Here is a 20,270-nt window from a genome sequence, read left to right as displayed (position 1 = left end):
TCATGGTGCTCCATGAAATAATAGGGGTCCAAAGAGGTACCCCAAGGGATGCTGTGGGAGGAATTTGGGAGGCTGAGCAGTGGTGGATGATGATGGTGGTGATGATGAAGGTGACAATATTAACTAAAATAAGGACAGCTGAGATGGTTCTTCCCAAACTCATCTGTTCCTCCCCCTCCCTTAGCATTTAGTACAGTTACCCCTCGGTATCTGTGGGGGATTGGTTCCAGGAACCCCTGTTCAATATCTAAACCCATAGATGTTCAAGTATGTTATATGAAGTGCTTCAGTATTTGTATGTAACCTACACTCATCCTCCTGTATAATTTAAATCATCTCTAGATTACTTATACCTGATACAATGTAAATGTGATTTAAATTATTGTTATCTTGTATTTTTTATTTGTTTTGTTTTTACTGTTGGATTGTTATTTTTTATTGTGTTTTTTTTTTTCAAATATTTTTGATCTGTGGAAGCAGCAAATATGGAGGGACAACTATATAGCAATACACAGAGGCAGATGACTAATGGTTTAATGAATCTTTGTTGAAACCATTTGTTAAACCCCCTCATTTACTTCACTAATTTGATCTACATTTCCTTTGCTAATCTGATCTTTATTTCCTGAAAAGCCAAAACAAAACAAGCATCTGGTAGCAAAAATTAACTCCACCAAATGCTCTTTTTGTGCTGATGCACCGAGGGACGGGAAGCCGAGGGACGGGAAGCCGCTACACTTCACTGGCCTCTGTGCTGGGTACGTTTCACGTATTTATTAGCTTAAAAAACCAAAGAGGTTAAGCTTGTCTCTTTACTGCATTTAAACTGCATACAAATACTGGGCTTGAAAAAGGCTTTTGCTGGGCCGGGCGCGGTGGCTCACGCCTGTAATCCTAGCCCTCTGGGAGGCCGAGGAGGGTGGATCGCTCGAGGTCAGGAGTTCGAGACCAGCCTGAGCGAGACCCCATCTCTACTAAAAATAGAAAGAAATTATCTGCACAACTAAAAATATATATAGAAAAAATTAGCCAGGCATGGTGGCGCATGCCTGTAGTTCCAGCTACTCGGGAGGCTGAGGCAGAAGAATTGCTTGAGCCCAGGAGTTTGAGGTTGCTGTGAGCTAGGCTGACGCCACGGCACTCACTCTAGCCCGGGCAACAAAGTGAGACTCTGTCTCAAAAAAAAAAAAAGAAAAAGAAAAAGGCTTTTGCTGATAAAAATTCAAATAAAGGGAAAAGGCGTGGCCAGTTCTGGCCTTCCACACACTGGCAATTTGCACTGTGCTAACTCTATCTCTAGTGAATGGGTTAAGGACTCTGGGTGGCTGATCTCCTTGGCCAGGCAGGTTACTTCCTCCTGGGGAGGGGTGCAGCCAAGTGTTCCCTAAAGTAAAGGGTCTGGGGATGGAGCTGCCTGCCAAGAGCCCCCCTTTGTCTGAAGAGCACTCGTGATCCACAAGATTTCAGACACCTGATTAATAGCACTGCCTTATTTCATCACTTAAGTATTGCACCCATGGATGTTTTTTTCTCCTAAGTAGAGCAGATTGTAATGTCTCAGAGGGCAGCGGCTTATTTTGCAAGAGTCTATCCTCAAGGCTATACAAATAAAAGAAATGGAAAAGTTATCACTTAAATGTACTGAATAAATAAATGGGAAAAGCTAAAGAAATCATGTTGATTGTTAAAATGCAAAAACACTGGGGAAGGGGACTCATACTCTTGATTTCGATACTATGTGGAGTGCATCACACGAAGACAAGTCCTTAGAATAGGCGAAGAAAAACAGGATCTAGACTACACAGTAAACCCAGGGGTTTCATTTATTTATATGGGCCAGCAATCTCATTCCTGCTTTTTCCAACTCCATTTTACAAGGTACTTTCTAAGACCATTTTGTGTTTTCTTGTTTCTCTTTAATGGTTCCAGAATCCTGTGCATCACCTCCCTGAGAAGAGGGACCACCTGTGCGGAATTCTGTCCCTGAGGATGGCAGTGGTGGGGGCCTCAGTCAGGCAGTTGTTCTGCCAGTGACCTTGGGAAGCTTAAAATGAGGAGGTGAATAGAATTGAAAAGGTATCATTTATAGCTGGACTATCAAGACTGGGCGAACATGTCCATGATAAACACAGAATTAGGAAAATGACTTAAAAACTAGCAATTTTCCAGTATTAAGGATGGAAAATCTAAGACAGAGGCATTGCACCCTAATATTCTTCAATATGTGTTCAAAAGGCCAAATTCCCTGAACAAGCCCAGAGGGAGTTCCTGGAATTTAACATGGAGGCTACATACGGTCGAAGTATTTCTTCTGCCAGCCGAAGAGTGATTATTCCTTTCTCTCTCTCTTTTAAAACTAATGAAAGCTATACAAATCCCTTATGTAGACAAAGCTTTTAGGAGATCTGGCAAATGAGACCTATTTTTAAGAAATAGCACTTGGCAAAGTAAGTTCTACTTTGTACACATCTGTTTTACATCTGTTAGAATCAAAATTCCTTCAGAGGAGGGGCAATTTCACCCTAGCTCAAAATAGGCATTAATAAATATTATCTTAAACCCCAGCATCTTTGGTAAAATGGCTTTGTTTAATTCATGAAATAGACTTCCACATTAACTTCTGGTGAGGTCTTCTATATGTTTTCAGAGTGTTTTATAATGTCTTCTTTTTCTAGTTATTTTTAATATGTTCCACGACCTTTTCACAACAGAAAAGTCATTTCAACATGTGGCCAGTGTAGACTGTGAATTTTGATTTTCTTAATAAAACGATCATGCTATTTGGAATGATTACTGATGTTTATAATGAGCCCCCCTCCCAACTTGTTGAACCCCACAAATATTTAGGACAAGTAATCCTAAATATTTGTCCAGGATATAGCTCCTGCCTTTGATTACTGCATGCTGTGTTTAACATTTTGCCAATATTTCCCAGTGGCACACAATCAATGCACATTTTGAACTTGTATTTTTAAAAAAATCTGCAGACATAGGCATGGCCCACATCCCAAATCATAGGTGCTCCAATGCTGAATAGATCTTACCTTGCAGTCGTCAATGTTTTTTTCCCCCCTGTTTTTCCTGCTTGCAAATATTTTTTATTACTTTGCCACAAAAAAACAGCTGCCTGAAACTATTTCTACAGTTTTCTGTAAAGTGGGATGCTTTGTCAATAATGGTAAATATGGTGCAGAGTGGTTAAAAAGCCATAAATCCCCAAATTACATATAACTTGTTCATCTGGTGCTGAGCTGCCTGAATCTCCATAGATACCAAGGGAGTATCTTCAATTCTGGGAACCCCAGTGGAGCGCAGACTCCCTCACCCCCGGGAATCTGCAAGCCTGGCAAAAGGAAGCAAAGGTCCTGGAGCACTTGACCTTTGCAGAGCCTGTTCATTAACCCCCTGGAGACTAAGTCCCAGGTTGCCTTTGTTTTTCTTTCACTCTCCGTAAGAGAAAACCTCCTGAAGAGGGTCAGGGGGCACAGGTAGCATGTAAGCGACTGGGATTTCTGAGACCATTTGAACATTTTTCCCCTAAAAGTCTAATTCCAGGATCAGAGGTGAGTATATATTTCCGTTTTATTGCTCTGTTTTTAGAGATAGGGTTTTTGTAAGAGGAGGATGTATATTTAAGCACTGAGACAGCCCTGGAAGTAGAAGAGAGCATGTCACAAACATAGCTATACATCAATGTAAAGTCAAAGTCCCAACAATATGCCTCAGAAGAAAAAAACATATTTGACTACATAACACGTTACATACATTATGAGAGCTAAGTCATGGTTCTATAACTGTAACTGTTCATCAAGATAGGAAAATAAAAACAAAAAAGATAAAGTTCCTACCATTATTATCTCCTTCCAAGTATCAAACTCCCAGTAACGTATTTTCTACATTGTAACTTTGGTAGAAGATGCTCTGCTTAGCAGTTACCAACTGATTAGTTCTATGTTGCAGATCTTAGCTGCCGTGAATCCAAAGGAACTATAAAATGTAACCTTGCTGACTTATCTTTTTTCTTTCAGTAGTTAATTTTATGATACCAAAGAGCTCTTTCTTCAGTAAAATTATACATCTGAGAAAACCAATTATAATTCTTTCACAACTTACTTTTACTGTATCAGTTCAAGGACTTATTTTAGTATCTCAGATTTTTAAAGTATTTTTTTTCCTATAGAAAGCACTTCCTTTTTGTAGTAGATGATTCTGGAATTATTACTTACGCTAAAAATGTAAGTGAATGCCTGTACCAAGCGTGTAGGTCACATATCAGGTCTGCAATGTTTCATGAGAAAAGGAGCAATTATTGTAACAATAAAAAGGTAGCGGCCTTCTGCCCCCAAAAGCAAAGTTGGCTGCTAGTATTAAACCTCTGTCAAGATCACAAGTAAGGCACGAGTAAATAAAAACCTACTTGTATTTTCAGTGAATGTTCTTTTGGGATTTGGATCAGTGTTACAAGGATCCAGTGGTCATCTTTACTATATGCAGGGATAGAAAGATCCATGTAAGGATTAAGCATACAAAATTGCACTAAAGCATTCAGATGGGAAATTCTCAAAGTTGAGTCAATAAGAAACAGGTAAAGTTAGTTTGATTGAAGAGAATGATCTAACTCCAGTACCCCTGAATAAAATTAATACCAGGGTAGATACAGATAAAATATAAATGAACTGTAGGAATAAGGTAACACTTAGAATGTGTGAGGTGCCCTGGGTCCTGTTCTCCTTGGGCACGCATTCTGGGGTCTAGCGGCATAAGTTCTCAAACTCTGGTTTTAGAAAGGATTGCCTAAGGAAGCCTGATTAAAATGACGATTCTCAGCCTATCCCTAAAAATTGTGACTTAGCAGATTTAGGGGAGGGCTTAGGGATCAGGTGGGTGTTCAGATCATACTTGAGAAAACTCTGGTTTGAGAAACTTGAGAAAGAGCCTGGGCTTTGATCAGAGTGGCAAGACATCTCACTCCAGCTTTTGCCATTTACTTTATGTGTGATCTTTGATGTGACTCCTCCACTGCTCTCTAATTCAGTTTCTTAGACATAAAAGAGTGATAATAACTGTAAAGGTTAAATAAAATATGTAAAGCTCTCTGCAAGATTCTTGGCACATATTCTTGGTATATATTTAATAATGTGAGTCCCCTCCACCTTCTCGTCTATACAATAACAAGAGTGAGCATTTTTTTGAATGTGTGTTGTGGACTCAGCACTCTTTTAAGGATTTTGCATTACATTTAATCTCATGAGGTAGGAATTCTATAGATTACTTCCATTTTACAGATGAGGAAATGAGGTAGACAGAGGTGTCATTTGCTCAAAGTTACATGGGCAGCAGGTGGCAGGGCTAGGCTTAGCTTTACTACCAAGAACTTATATTATTTTCAGGGATGTAAATTAGAGACAGAAAATTTCCATACTTCTCTCTGCTGTCTGGCAAAGACCCACACTTCACATTCCAGTGTGTTTGCCATTGGATCATGTTCCCTGATGAGGATAAAACTCATACTCGGTGTGGATGGACACATATGATTTTATTTGGCCATAAGGTGTTGTTCTGTCATAGGGTTTGGATGCTAGGAGTTACTATATCCCAAACTAGGGACTGCCTTACTTATAGGGGCACATTTGCCTTTTCCAGATATTGGAGAGCCTTTTGGTCCACTGAAGAAACTAAATTTTGCATACACTTGTTTTTTGAATTGTTCTCTAATGAGCTAAATTGGAAATACAGTTTCATTTTCAAAAGTAATCATGGCCGGGCGCGGTGGCTCACGCCTGTAATCCTAGCTCTGGGAGGCCGAGGCGGGTGGATCGCTCGAGGTCAGGAGTTCGAGACCAGCCTGAGCAAGAGTGAGACCCTGTCTCTACCAAAAATAGAAAGAAATTATCTGGCCAACTAAAAATATATATACAAAAAAAAAAATTAGCCGGGCATGGTGGCTCATGCCTGTAGTCCCAGCTACTCGGGAGGCTGAGGCAGTAGGATCGCTTAAGCCCAGGAGTCTGAGGTTGCTGTGAGCTAGGCTGATGCCACGGCACTCACTCTAGCCTGGGCAACAAAGTGAGACTCTGTCTCAAAAAAAAAAAAAAAACAAAAGTAATCATGAGAGTCATGACCAGAAATTTCAATTATCCCGCTGAGACATAGCTAACTACTGTGACATAAAGCTGATGGTTCCAAGTAATCTGTATGTTTATATGCAGGCATGCATGTACGCTATATAAATGCACAGATGTGCACGTGTGTAAGTACTGCTTTATACACGTAAGCATGCCACAAATGATATGCATATATGAACATGTGTATAGGTTTGTGTGCACAGGTAGGTACATGTGTGTGCTTGGTATACATGTGTGCACACTTCTACATTTGCATGCATGTGCTTGTGTATGCAAGTGTTTACATATCCCACTGTACAACTGTTTAACACGGAAGACATGCTTTTAATCCATTGAGTTCCTGCTTGAACTTTAATTTTCAAATCCTATTTTCTAATTAACTCCTTATTTACATAACAGTAGCACTATTATTTTTCTTTAAAAAATTCATTCCACTGTTCTCGTTGCACAGTAGGAATTTAAGTGCAGCCAATACTTTTTTGTGCTGACAGCTCTGATGAAGGCATAAGTCTTTCTTTATAGAAATGAATGATTTGTTTGACAAAAAAATTTTGATGGAACTTTAGTTTATAAAAATCTACTAATTATTCCTCCCTGCTGTGAACATTAGTTACCAGTCAGTGTTAACTATGCATGTTGTTGGCTAACAGGCACACACACTATTTCACTAAATGATTTTATCAATAGCTTTTGTTTTTTAAATGAGATTTAATAAGAACATTCAAAACATTGATCTTCTCTTAGACATCACTGCATGTGAAGGAAGTACTACTGCCCTGGAACTATCCCTAAATTGGGGGCTGCAGGCTTCACTAAACTGCAGAGGACATGCTGTCTCCAAAGGGCTGCCATGACTCAGGTCGAGCTAAGTGTCACCATAAGGGAATGAGGTCCAGGGTTGCTGCATCTTTCAACTTTTCCAAATGGAAAATTCAGATTTGTATGTAAAACCTTGCCATATTTAATTGTTGGCTTCTAACTGAACTTTATCAGAAGTGTTCTGAGGACCAAACAGAACTCACCTGCAGGCAGGCAGAGTCATGGGTGGCACCAGTTTGGCTACCTCTGCCTGAGAATAATTCCTGGAAATTCCTAAAATCTAATTACAGCCAGTAGTTTTAAATGATGAGCCAAGGTCCTGAGGATTGGTGGTGGTGGTGGTGTGTGTGTGCAAAAGTGTGCAAGCATGTATGCATGAGCAAACGTGAAAAGGGAACCTGGCTTGATGCTCATCCTGCCGTGTGCTCCATGGGAAGCCTCTGGAGTGAGGAGGAAGGACAGTCTCCCGACCATCCTGGCATTCTCAGACTTACCCAGACAAAGTGAAGAGTGTCCTAACTGATTACAACCACAGCTGTGTCATGTGTACATGTGGAGGAGAGAGTTGGCTAAACCACAATATATTTTCTTTTCTCTACAAGTTTTTCCTGGAAATCATTCCCTTAAAGGGATTAAGGAACAGCAATAAGGACCACCACAGAAGCCAGTGACTTGGATACTTTCGTATTTTAAAAAGGTCTCCTAGGAGATTTTCTATGTATGTGTGTGGGGAACCTATTTACTGCAAATTTGGAGTTTTATACCAATGGATATTTCCAAAATTTTTGCTCCAACTTGTCCCCTGAGGTTCAACTTACAAACACAAAAAGAACATCACGACTTAGCAAATATGAAATTACTAGTCTATCCACAGATTGGTTGTCTATAGGTCATTATGCTCAAAATGCTAAGGCTATTGGTAAGGCCACCGTCTGTGGCATATAACCAATACACAGCATGTGGAGAAAGAGCGTAATTACAGCTTTCTAAGAATCGACACTAATGGGCTGCTGATTGGTCGATGGGCTGACTACTGATGGTGCTGGTAACCTGAGAGTTTCTCTGTAAGTGGTGGTGTGAGGACAGTCATTATCTGATATGAGGTCATGGTCATAAAAATTGCAGCTAACAACTCAGTAGTACTCAAATGATCAATTAGTGAAAAAGATAAATAACTACAAGCAAGCACACAGTGCTGGCTCAGGAACTAAGGCCATTCTGGTGATCAAAGAAGAGCAAGGTGATGTCAGTTTTCATCCCACAGGCAGATGGTTTAGGATATTACCTTGAGCTATTAGGCTTTGGAGATACGCTTTTGAATCTATCTGACAAAGATGCCTTGTAGATATTTTTATGTCAAGAAATTTCAATTGCATCAATATATATTTGTGACCTGTCAGACCAATGGTCATTCTCATGAAGAGGTGGTGTGTGGGGTGGGGAGAGGTAACCTTTATGACTTACTGACCAGCAGGAACCTAGCCAGGGATTCTTTATATATACTGATCATTTAATCTTCACAACGAACCTGTGTGGTATGTTTTAGTTTGACAATTCTAATGATGAGGAAATTGAAGCCCAGAGATACTGAGTTGGCTACAGCTAATGAGTACGTGACCAGGCCAGCATTTGAGCCCAGATCTGTCTGACTTCTTTCTCAACCCTATATTTTCCTCACAGTAGGGTCATCTTTATTTATTGTGGGTTAATATAAAATAATAAGAGTCGTGTTGATGTTATTAAGAAAAATGAACAGCTTCATTTAGGGTCTGCACTAGTTTCTGGGCATTTGGCTTTATGATGTCACCAGGGCATTTGCAGAGATTTATGCACAGTTAGGCGGCGGTTAGAGCCTTGCTCCATGACACTTTGCTGCTGTTTCTGCTACTTCATCTCTCTCTGCTGTTTTTAATCCCATTTCTGCTGTGTAGTACAGTATCGATAATGATAAATAATAAATCATCAGTGCATTTCTACAAGGCATTAGTCCCCCTCCTTCCTTGTGGTGGGGGACCAGTTTAACATTGTGCTCCTCTGTCACACAGGGGTAGGGCCACACTGCCGTCCCGGAGGGGCTGGCTATGCGGAGACTCGTTTGCTGGTGCCTTGGTCCAGCTTGAATATCCCTGTAAGACACATTTGTTCTTTTTATTGGCAGACAAATAGGTACTGCAATACATTCTCTTCCACCTTCTATTACTGCTGTTGGTTTCCCTTAAAATTCAGCATCTTCATTCATTTATCTGGCTAATGCATATTAAATCTAACTGGATTCCATACACTGTGCTGGCTTTTGCAAGCTAAAGGTGAAAAGCCACAGCCCAAAGCCTTTGAGGACCTATAAATTCCGTGGGGTAACAGGCAATTTATCAAGAAATTGTACCAGAGATCTGTTTGGATGGAGACAGTTGTAGAAGGAACACCAGATTCTGCTTGGAGGGGCAGAGAAGACATTTCAGAGAATACAGCAGATGAGGCATGCTTGAAGGATACACGGGAATCGGCAGGCGGAGGGAGAAGCAGGGGAGGATAGTGTGGAGCCACAGGTGGCTTAAAACGCATCTGTGTAAAGTGCCAGGTGCAAAATCAGGGAAAGGCATGCAGAGGCCAGATGCTTAATGGTTTGGTTAGATTAGCCAGGTGGAGATTTTAACCCACAGATAATAACAATGTTTTGAGCAAAACAATGACAAAATCAGATCTCTATGAACGATTACCCAGGAAGCAGAATGGTAAGACCAGACACAGGGAGACTGAAATGGCAGCCGAGGCAAAAATCAAAGTTAAGAGATGATAAGGGCTTGAATGGCATAACAGAGTGGAAAGAATGTAGGGTAATCTCAAGTTATTAGCTTGAGCACTGAGAAGTAATTTTACTGTAAAAATTGAAGTCACTGACTTATAAAACAAATCTATATGCTAGTATGTTGCAAACATACAAATGTAGCATGCAAAAAAGAAAGATTTTAAAATTTGGTTCACATTTTCTGAAGCCAGGTATGCCATCCAAGGGCATGATTTTCAGTAAAAAGCACAGTTTTTCAGGGAATGTTAAAGTACAATGTGTGTTGAATTAGTGGACTAATTCTTCGATGGCATGCCAACTAACCCTTTTTGTTTTTCCTTACTTTTTAAATTTAATTTTTAAATCAAAGTTTTTTTTTTCAATTTTTACTTCATACCAATAACATAGTTTAACAAAACATACAGCCTTTTCTCTTTTATCTCTTATTTATCCTTTATCATTTATCTGGGAATTTTCTTTAATCATTTTATCACTCTATGTGAATTTTCAACTTTGCTGTATTTTTTAATTTCTAAGAGCTCTTTCTCCTTCTCTGAAAATTCCTATTACTCACAGCAGCTGCTTTTTTTCCATGGATGCAGTATTGTCTCATATCTCTGTAGGAATACAAATTATAGTTTACAGAATTCTTTGGTCTGAATTATCTTGGTTTCCTTGGAGTTTTTTCTTTGTTATTTCTCTCCTTTTAAATTTAGTGTTTTCTTACAATTGTTTAGCCATCCCTGCTCTCCCCTTATTTTCACAATGAGGAACTAAGCTTAAGAGTGCATGGGTGAGGCTCGCCAATAGGGGAAGGACAGCAACCGAGGCCCAAGGCAGCTACCAGGCAGCTCAGGTGGGGGAAAGGACTCTGGGGCCTAAATGTTCTTTACACAGTCTATCTTTCAAACTGTCTTCTTGTGAGCACCATTCCACACTGCAGCCTCCAGGGCTAGTGCCCTGTATCCGAGGCTCTCCCGGGCTCTGAGTGTACCACGGCTTGCCTCTTATTGACTTCTCCCTTGGGAGGCATTGAGATTTCAGCTTTTACCACTTTGCCAAGTGAATTTCCACTCATTTATCATCCAAAATTTGTTAACATACTGTCTGCTATAATCTTTTCTCAGCTTTTTTGTGTCTATGTGGGTTTATACCTTCTATAAATCCTTTGGTGTGATGCTGGTGGATAGCAGAGATAAACCTGTGGGCTCAATCTGCTATGTGTAGACAGAAATCCCGAGTGGACTCCAGATGGTTCCTCTACCAAGAAGACCAGTCCTGAAGCAGTCATTATGTTAAAAATGGATTGACAGTAATTATTAAATGTTCTTTTTTTTTTTTTTTTTTTTGAGACAGAGTTTCACTTTCTTGCCCGGGCTAGAGTGAGTGCCGTGGCATCAGCCTAGCTCACAGCAACCTCAGACTCCTGGGCTTAAGCGATCCTACTGCCTCAGCCTCCCGAGTAGCTGGGACTACAGGCATGAGCCACCATGCCCGGCTAATTTTTTTTTTTTGTATATATATTTTTAGTTGGCCAGATAATTTCTTTCTATTTGTAGTAGAGACGGGGTCTCACTCTTGCTCAGGCTGGTCTCAAACTCCTGACCTCGAGCGATCCACCCGCCTCGGCCTCCCAGTGCTAGGATTACAGGCGTGAGCCACCACACCCGGCCTATTAAATGTTCTTTACCAAACACTTTTCTGCCTCATATTTTACAGGTATAAAGAAAGAAATTTACTTTTCAGTATTCAACTTGTTAACCAGTTAAACTAAATCCTTAATAAAATGTCTGGAGCTTAAATATTTTGGTGACAAGTGAAGTTTCAAAATATTTAGCCGAACTGGAACTATTCTAAGGTAGTTATCACCAATTTCCTTTAAAGTTACTTGACGGACTCATGAATAGATTTACACACAGCACAGACCAACCTGGAATTGGGGTTGGCTGAACAGAATTTTCTTCCTTGATTTGGGACCAAGAACTCTGAACGTGTCACTTGTGCCTCAGCACTCTCACTGTAAAATGGAGATAATACCAATTCCAAATGATGTCACAGGGTTGTTTTTTTATTTTCTTACCATTTCCCTGAGAGAAGAAAATGAGATAATATATGTGGTATTTACTTAAAAATACAAAGTATTATAAATATGCAAAAATTGTATGTATAGATGTCTGAATATTAACATCACACTATATGTATTCATCTACACACAAATACATAAATATGGACTTTGCAACTATGCCACTCTATTGAAGAAACTCAATGGTTTTTTCCTAAGTACTGTTTGCCCATTGTCTAGCATCAATAGTAAAGCAGGCCGGGCGCGGTGGCTCACGCCTGTAATCCTAGCACTCTGGGAGGCCGAGGCAGGAGGATCCCTTGAGGTCAGGAGTTTGAGACCAGCCTGAGCAAAAGTGAGACCGTTCATATCTACACAAAATAGAAAAATTAGCTGGGTGTGGTGGTGCACACCTGCAGTCCCAGCTACTCAGAAGGCTGAGGCAAGAGGATTGCTTGAGCCCAAGAGTGTGAGGTTGCAATGATGTCACTGTATTCTACCAGAGTGACAGAGTGAGAACAGGGAAGAATTGCTCTGCATAATATTTTGGTTTAAATGACATACCATCACAGTTATTGTTAAAATCTACACAAAAGGCTGTATAAGAACCAGGTGAGTACTGCTTAGGAGCATTCTGGATGCAGAGGGCTGTGATGTTCTGAGTGCAGGGGCCACTGCATACGGGAATCCCACAAGACCAGGCTACAGCTGTGACCCAAGGCTAACTGCTCTGGCCTCCTCCACCCAGTCTTCTCAACCATTCATTTTATATGAAGATGGGCAGATGCTGGATCTCACAGTGACTCTCTATAGTCTTAAAAAAACGTGGTGTGGGGAGAGAGTGGAGGACACAGTTCTGGCTAGGTTGGCTCAGTGGTGCTGGAAGGAGAAGGGGGGCAAGAAGGGCTTATAAGTGAGGATGCCAGATCTTGAGCTTGTCTTAGTGAGACTTGGAAAGGTACTATGACAGGGATTCTAACTTTAATAGAGTTAAAGACCTGGAGAACATCTTGGAAGTCACTGGCTCTCACAATTGCCTAATAGAAGTGCAGAGACGGTAAATGACTCGCCCACCCAGGGTCACACAGGTAGTGGGAGGCCAGACCAAATTTCCTGCCTCTTGCTAGTGGTGTTTCCACAATATCCTCTCGCTGCAAGTAGCTCCTGTTCTGGTAGTTATACTGTTCTTTTTACTGAAACATTGGATTTTACTTCTAAACTATTTGGACTTCCCTTGATGGGGAACTTGTGGTCTTCTAGGTCCTTGAGTGCGGGCTTTTGACCGAATCCAAATGTTACAGAACAAATCCTTTTACTAAAAGGGGTGCAGCAGAGAAAGAGGAAGCTTTTCTTGCCTCCTTTGGTGTTTAAAAAGGAACAATTTTGAAGTCAGAAGGCCGCAGGTTCCCTATGCCTGCTAGACTCTGAATTTGCAAAGCCAATTCTTATGTCAGCCGAAAGGCATTTTTACCTGTTCCTGCTTTCTTACTCTCTGAATGATGGAGCCTCCCCATGACTTGCTTTAGAATTGAAATGCAAACAGAAACGTTATCTTATTTACACCAGCCTCTGCTCAGACATGGGAAAAGTGCTGACCTGCTGGTTGTGTTTCCTGCCATCGGCTGCTGCCTGGCTGCTGTGACCCATGCACGGTGTGCCGACGTCTCCTAAAGTACAGGTCTGCCCAGCAGCCCTTCCCCGGCTCATCTGGTAATAGCTGCTGAGCCGTGACACTTACCAAAAGTGAGGCAGCAGTGTGAGGAATTAATCAATTGGAGACGGTGGTATCAGTGAGTAACTCAGAACATCTGAGACAATCTCCCACCAATGAATGGATTTCATCTGCTTGCTCAGTTCCTTCCGTTCGGGAACACAAGTTTCTTCTCGGTGAATGGTTGTGTCTTAACCGGGCTGAGAGCTCCAAGTGCCAATGTATCTGTGGTCTAAAGTGATTAATTTTCTCACAGGCTGTTTGTGAATCTGCACATCCTCAATCTTTCCTGTGAGAGATACCAGCTGCACAAGACAGGAAAACCCTGGGGGTCTGGCCCTAAGTGGGCTTCTTGCATTGGCAAATGTTTTTAATGGAAAAGGAATGCTATCACAGAAAACCCCGTGGATTGTGGATCGGACAGCTGCCACGTGGGTAAGCTTGATGACCAAGGTGCATGTTCATTGCAAGAATCTTTGCTCTTTAGAACAGCTGTCCCTCTGTTGAAGCTGCCATTGAGCTGGAGGGCTCAGAAGCAAGGGGGTGATACTGCTCCAGGAACCTGGCACATTAAGAGACACGGAGATGACTGTTTGGAGCAGTGTCACAATCTGCGAATGCTTCATTTTGTACAGAAGTAGTCCACTGTGGCTTAACTATTTCCTGAAGGGGAGATGACAGTGGGGTCTAAAATCTTAAATGGCTGGCTGATTCTTTTGTCTGCCACGATGGAATATCCCCACAAATCAAAGCAATCATCTTTCCAGGGCTAATGTGAATCTTACAGGCACCCAGGGAAATCATTCTGATGGTTGGTTCCAGTCGGCATCTTTCTCCATAGTCAAGGGTGGCTACTTTGCCATTTCAGGCTTTAATGCAAGTCAAAAAAGCAGATGTGACTACTCACTCTAGCACCTCCCTCATACATGCTGGAATGATTTATCTAGATGTGCTTATTTCTAAATGTACCAGGATATTTTGTAGTCACAGAAAACCTGGATATTGCTGCTTTGCAAACGTAGCAAAGTGTAGTTGCACATCTGAAACGGAAATGTGATGTTCATGCCAACTCTTCCTCTTTCTCTCAGTTGTCTTGAATCACAGAGGTTCAAAATCAGGTTCCCTGAAAAAGGCCTGAACACGCATTCTTTCTCTTGTTTTTATGTTCAGGTTGTAGCTGCAGCAGGCCTAGGGCATTTAAAAGTTTTTAATAGAGAGGTTCTGAATGCTTCATCAATTGCTCCCTAAATAAACATGGGACTTAAAAAATACTAGAATGAATGTCACTTTTTAAGAGAATGCATCTTGAGGAGTGATGAATCCCCAGAGAAGTTATATGCTGAGTTCCCCAAATCAGGGAAAGCAAATCATTCCAGAGACTCAATACAAGTCTCTGAATGAACTCTCTGGAAGCTTTTTCCATAATTAGTTTGGGGTATGTGTCCCAGGAGAGCTCCTGGGTGGCTGCAGTGGCTACGTGTTAGAGCTGGCATGAAAACGACTTTTTCCTGTGCTGCAGCTTCAGCTGTGCTTTAATGATTTTGTCTCGTGAGTGCATTTTGAAGAGTATGAGCCTATTCGTTCTTTCCAAAAAGGCTAACCTATCTCTGGTTCTTTTAAAAGCGACTGTAGTTTAGAGATATTGGCGAAGCATGTGGTCCTCAGGTGAAGATCATCAAGACATTCAGAAACTAACTCCTTTGTGCTTGTGGGCCTCTTCCTGCCTCAGTTTCTACTGAAGAGATGTGGGGGGCAAAGCAGCACGATACAGACTCCCCCACCTTGAGCCACCCCCCTTCACTCCCCTCCCTGTGGCTGGCGTGCAATGGATATGAAGGGGAACCTGTCCAGTGATTCTCACCCCATCACCTGTGTTGAAGCAATGAAAAGGAGAAAGGAGGAGAGGAAAGCAGGGGGGGTGGTACAGACATCGTCCACGGACAGAGTGTTGTCAAGCTGAATCCCACCCTCGAGCGGCAGAAAAGTTCGAGGGGGCTACCTCCCAACCCCAAGCCTGTGAGGGGGTGCTGCAAGGGAGCTCCCAAGAGGATTTTGAAATATGTTCCATGTAGGTTGGACTCGGCAAAAAATTGACCCAAACTTTTGTGGACTCAGGTCTCCTTCCTGCCTGCAGTCTTGAGAGAGGAGGCCCAAGACCTGCGTGGGATCAAAGCCTGGAGACAGCCGCTGTCCTGGAAGAGGACTGTCAGAGCAGGTGACGTGTGAGTGTCCTGGGTGGCCACGTGGAAGAGTAAGCCGGGCAGGGTCAATGTGGGCCCTATGCAAAAGACACTCCTGGAGGGGTAAGGGGACCTTAGGGGACCAGGGCTGCAAAGGGACTGCTGGACGCACAGGGGCTGTGGAAGGCCTCTTGAGTTGGCTATAGAGATCGTCTGTCCTGAGCTGTAGGACTTACAGAGGAAAGGGCCCCGTAGGAAAAAAAAAAAAAAATTTTGTCTTTGGTACCTAAAGTAACTCTCAGAACTGTCAGTTACCTAAGACTAAGCAGGAAATTCCTGCGTTTGCTGAAATTTTCATGCAGGGGGAGGGAAATATGACACCCACTCAATACATTTGAAGTGTCAATGCAGCAAAAACAAAGATGGCCCCGCATCTGCTAGTTCCCATGCCTTGGGTTCCACCAGCCATGGCCCAAAAGTATTCAGACAAAAAACCCAACAAAAAATAATACAATAATTAAAAATAATGCAAATGAAAAAATGCAGACCTATTTACATAGTATTTACATTGTATTAGGTATTATAAGTAATCTAGAGATACTTTAAAGTATACAGGAGGATGTGTGCAGCTTATATGCAAATATACACCGTTTTATATAAGGGACTTGAGTATCCTCAGATTTTGGTATCTTCGGGGTGGGAGGAGGTGCCCTGGAACCAGTTCCCTGTGGGTACTGAGGGATGACTACACCTCACAAACCATGTCTCTTCAACACATTAGATACACTACTCTATCCCTAGGGATCAGAGTTGATAGAAAATTAGCAAAGGAAATCTTCTCTCAGAGAAAACCTACACCACCTTTCATTTCAACTGGCCAAATTAGCCTCCACACTAATTCACATGTATTATTTCCTTCTAGAAAGTTTGAAGACCAGAACTCCTGGCCAAACACATCATGCCAAATGCTCCTCAGAATGTACTGGGGCAGATCTGAGATATCTTGATTCTGCCCATTAACACACACACTGTCCCCTCCCCCTCCACGGGCTGACTGTTGGTTCCTTCTAGTTTGAGGTGGAAGGAGGGACAAGTGGGTAACTTGTGTAGCGACTCAATAAGGGAGATGAGGAAATGAATGCTGATGTCAATAACCTCCTTGAAAAATAAAGGGGAGGTTTCAGATACTCCTGAGATGTGGCACCAGAAATTTTTGGGAAGGGGTAATAAACTCGTCTTTTTCTTTGTCTTTCTCTAGGTTCTCTCTGGAGTCTTTAAACACACAGGGTTATTTGTTTAGATGTGTCTCCCTTTGGTTGTAAAGACATTTGTTCCCCTGCAGAAGCAAACCCAACAATCTGCAGCCTGAGCTTGGGGAGTCAGAAGGCAAAGTGTGTTTTTGGCAGGATCAGGCCTGCAGATAAAGACTGGTGAGTGACACTTGGGCATTCATACAAATGACCCTTTGCACAAAGGTGGAGAAGAAACACTGTGTGATCTGGGACTGCCACGTGAATTTAGAAAAGATGGAATGTCAGGAACAGAAAAATATGCATACGAGAATGTCTTTCTCCCAACATCAGACTTCAACACGCTTGGATTTCCTTGGCTTTGTGAATGCTTTTCTGTCTTTTTTTTTTTTTCTGTTTCTGGGAGCCGAAGATGATCCTTTGATGCCAGATTTTTCCATCTTCACTCTAAAGGCAATCTGTTCTACATCTTCACCCCATGCGTGCTGAAATGACTTTGACATGCGTTTGATGTACTGCACACCAGTCTCTTTGCCAGGAAAGGAAGAATAGAGGTTGGAAAGATGGTGCAAGTAGGAACTAAACACATTTTTGATCATTTAAGAGATTTAGAAAAATGGAGGAAATGAATAATTAAATGAGAAGTGAGCAATTATATTAATTTTCTCCCCCTGTTCATCCTCTGAGTGTAGTGCAGTTAAGCGTGGGGCCCTGGAGCCAGTGGCCCGGTTTGAATTCCAGCTCCACCTGTCACCAGCTTATGACCTTGGTCAGTTACTTTAATCTCTCTGTACCTCCCTTTCTGCATCAATGAAATGAGGATAAAAATAATATTTACCTCATAGGGTTGTTGTGAGCTACTATATGAAAAAGGCTCAACAGGGTGCCTGGTATGTAGTTGATGCAATTTATTTGTTAGCTACTATTATTTTTATTTCTTCCTTTTCTAGTAATTTCCTGGGTCTATGGAGGTTTGAGGAGGGGAAAGGTTAATTTGGAGAAAAGTCAGGTCCAACCTCCACTGTTTTATTTATTGTTGATTTATAGCATTATTGTATCCCCAGCCACACTTACGTCTACATCCACATCCACGTTATTTACACATAGCAATAGAGAGTTGATTACAATAGTGTTGATGAGAACTTGAATCTTTTCGCTCATTTAGTCATGCATTTGTGTTTGTTCATTTATTGGTTAAATATTTACTTGAGTAGGGCACTAGGCAATTTAAAACCTGTATAGAGCAGAGAGTTTTCCTCTGAAGGAGTCATAGCCATTTGGTTAATAGTGTCAACCATTAACATCGAATTGGAATGGTCACGTTTGGAAAAATCTGTTAAATCCCAGTGAATAGAACTAATCAGAAATATATGGTCTGGGAAAAATATTTTGTGGGAAAAATTTAGTTTCTGTACCAAGAAACTGATATCTCTAGCCATATTCATATATACCATCAGTCTTATGACTACAGATACGGTCTTATCACTCTTGTTTCTTCACCTCAACTTTACCAATACCTTCCCCTTTGAGATTATCTGGCATTTTTCCCTTCTGTTGTGAACAGCAGTCCCTGGTGCAAACTTAGTTTGAATACTTTCACCTAAAATCATTCAATACATATTTACTGAATGCCAGATAATCAGTAAATGACCCCCACACTCTATTTTATGCAAAAACAGCTTAGGGATTATGAATTACAAGGATACAGACCATAATTTTCATTTTATTTTTGGATGTATTTTAACCTACAACATATTTACATCTGTTTTATTTTAGATGTAATTTAATCCACACTAAATTAAGATGCTTTTTCATCTGTTATCTGGGCTTTACTAAGATGCATGAAGTATGTGGCCACTCTTTAAAATAGGAAATCTGACAGATGACACATTTTCTCTTGAAAATCAAGTAATAATTCTATTGTAAAGATAACGATCCATTTTTTATTTGTTTCTTATGAGCTCAAACAAAGCTCATACCTTAAATGTTTTTCAACTGCTGGCAAAATTTTATCAGGCTTTCCAATATATTTGATTAAGGTCACTAATGGTCATAGGTGTGATGTCCAATAAATGGAAAAATTATGAGACTATCTTGTATACTTGAGAACTTGCTTGACCTGAGTCAGACATTTACTGCCCTGGGCCACAGTTTTCTCATGGTAAAAATTAGAAGTTTATCCTGGTAAGAATAAAATGACTTTTAAGGTTCCTTTATTTAAATTACTGGGATTCTAGAACTACACTCTCCAGTATAGTAGCCACTAACCACATGTGACTACTGAGTATTTCAAATGTGGCTAGTTCAAACTGAAATGTGCTGTAAGTGTAGAATACATACCAGATTTTGAAGATTGAGTACAAAAAAAAGGGAAAATATTTTGGATATATTAGGCTAAATAAAATATATTATTAAAATAAACTTTACCCATTTAGTTTTTAATTTTTTAGTGTGGTCACAAAAAAATTGACATTACATATGCAGCTTGCATTATATTAATATTGGACAAAAAATATTAATATTGGACAGTACCACCAGTCTAGATCTTCAAAACAAAGGGCTCAAAATCCATTTTTCAGGGGCTTTTAAATGCCTAATAGTCAATATTTCAATACTGATATATTAATATTTATACCTCTAAAAGTCAAGGTTTTGAAGTTAAAAATATTTTTATCAAAAACTATTCCACCTTGCATGGGCGGGTATTTCTCACCAAGTTCCTCTTCAAGTTACCTTCTGTCAAGGTCGTGTGAAAATATTATGGTTATGATACTCAATATTCAAACCCTATGGGGTCATCTCAACTATATCATAAAAGATTATCAGGAAATAGACCAAATGATTAAGAGTGATTATTTTGGGGTAGTGGCACCCTGAATTATTTTTTCATTCTTTGTTTCTTATTCAGAAAAATTCATATCTTTACATTTTAGTATGATTTTATAAATTCTATAAAAATCACAAGCATGTAAAAAAAAGACTAACTTGAAAGGAAATACCCCCCAATACTTCAATCTGCTTCTCTATATTTCCAAATTCCTATAGTGAATAGATTACTTCTATCAAGAGAAAGAAATACGCTTTGTTTAAAAATTGCCACATCTATCCACTCTTTTAAGCTTAAACCTAAGTTAATTTGCATGCTGATTTTCTTAGAACTCCTGAAGCTTTTATCTCTATTATATTAGACTGAATAGTAGGTACTTTAGATTTTCACTTCAATCTGATGCTAATACAGGCATTTTAATATTTTTATGGTAATTATCATAAGACAGAACAGGATTTAGTGACTGTCTATGCAGGAGATGGGGGGAAATATCCAGAAGATATTTTAATAT

At 40.5% G+C, this 20,270-nt stretch overlaps 1 protein-coding gene across 4 annotated transcripts in view; it reads right to left on the bottom strand.

The window, feature by feature from the left end:
• RNF150 (ring finger protein 150) overlaps window positions 1-20,270 on the bottom strand; it is a 221,691-nt gene that overhangs the window by 19,098 nt on the left and 182,323 nt on the right. The window lies entirely within an intron of this gene.

The sequence above is a fragment of the Lemur catta genome, chromosome 5, assembly GCF_020740605.2.
Source record: "Lemur catta isolate mLemCat1 chromosome 5, mLemCat1.pri, whole genome shotgun sequence".
Lineage (NCBI taxonomy): Eukaryota > Metazoa > Chordata > Mammalia > Primates > Lemuridae > Lemur > Lemur catta.
This window is presented reverse-complemented; position numbering and strand designations above follow the sequence as displayed.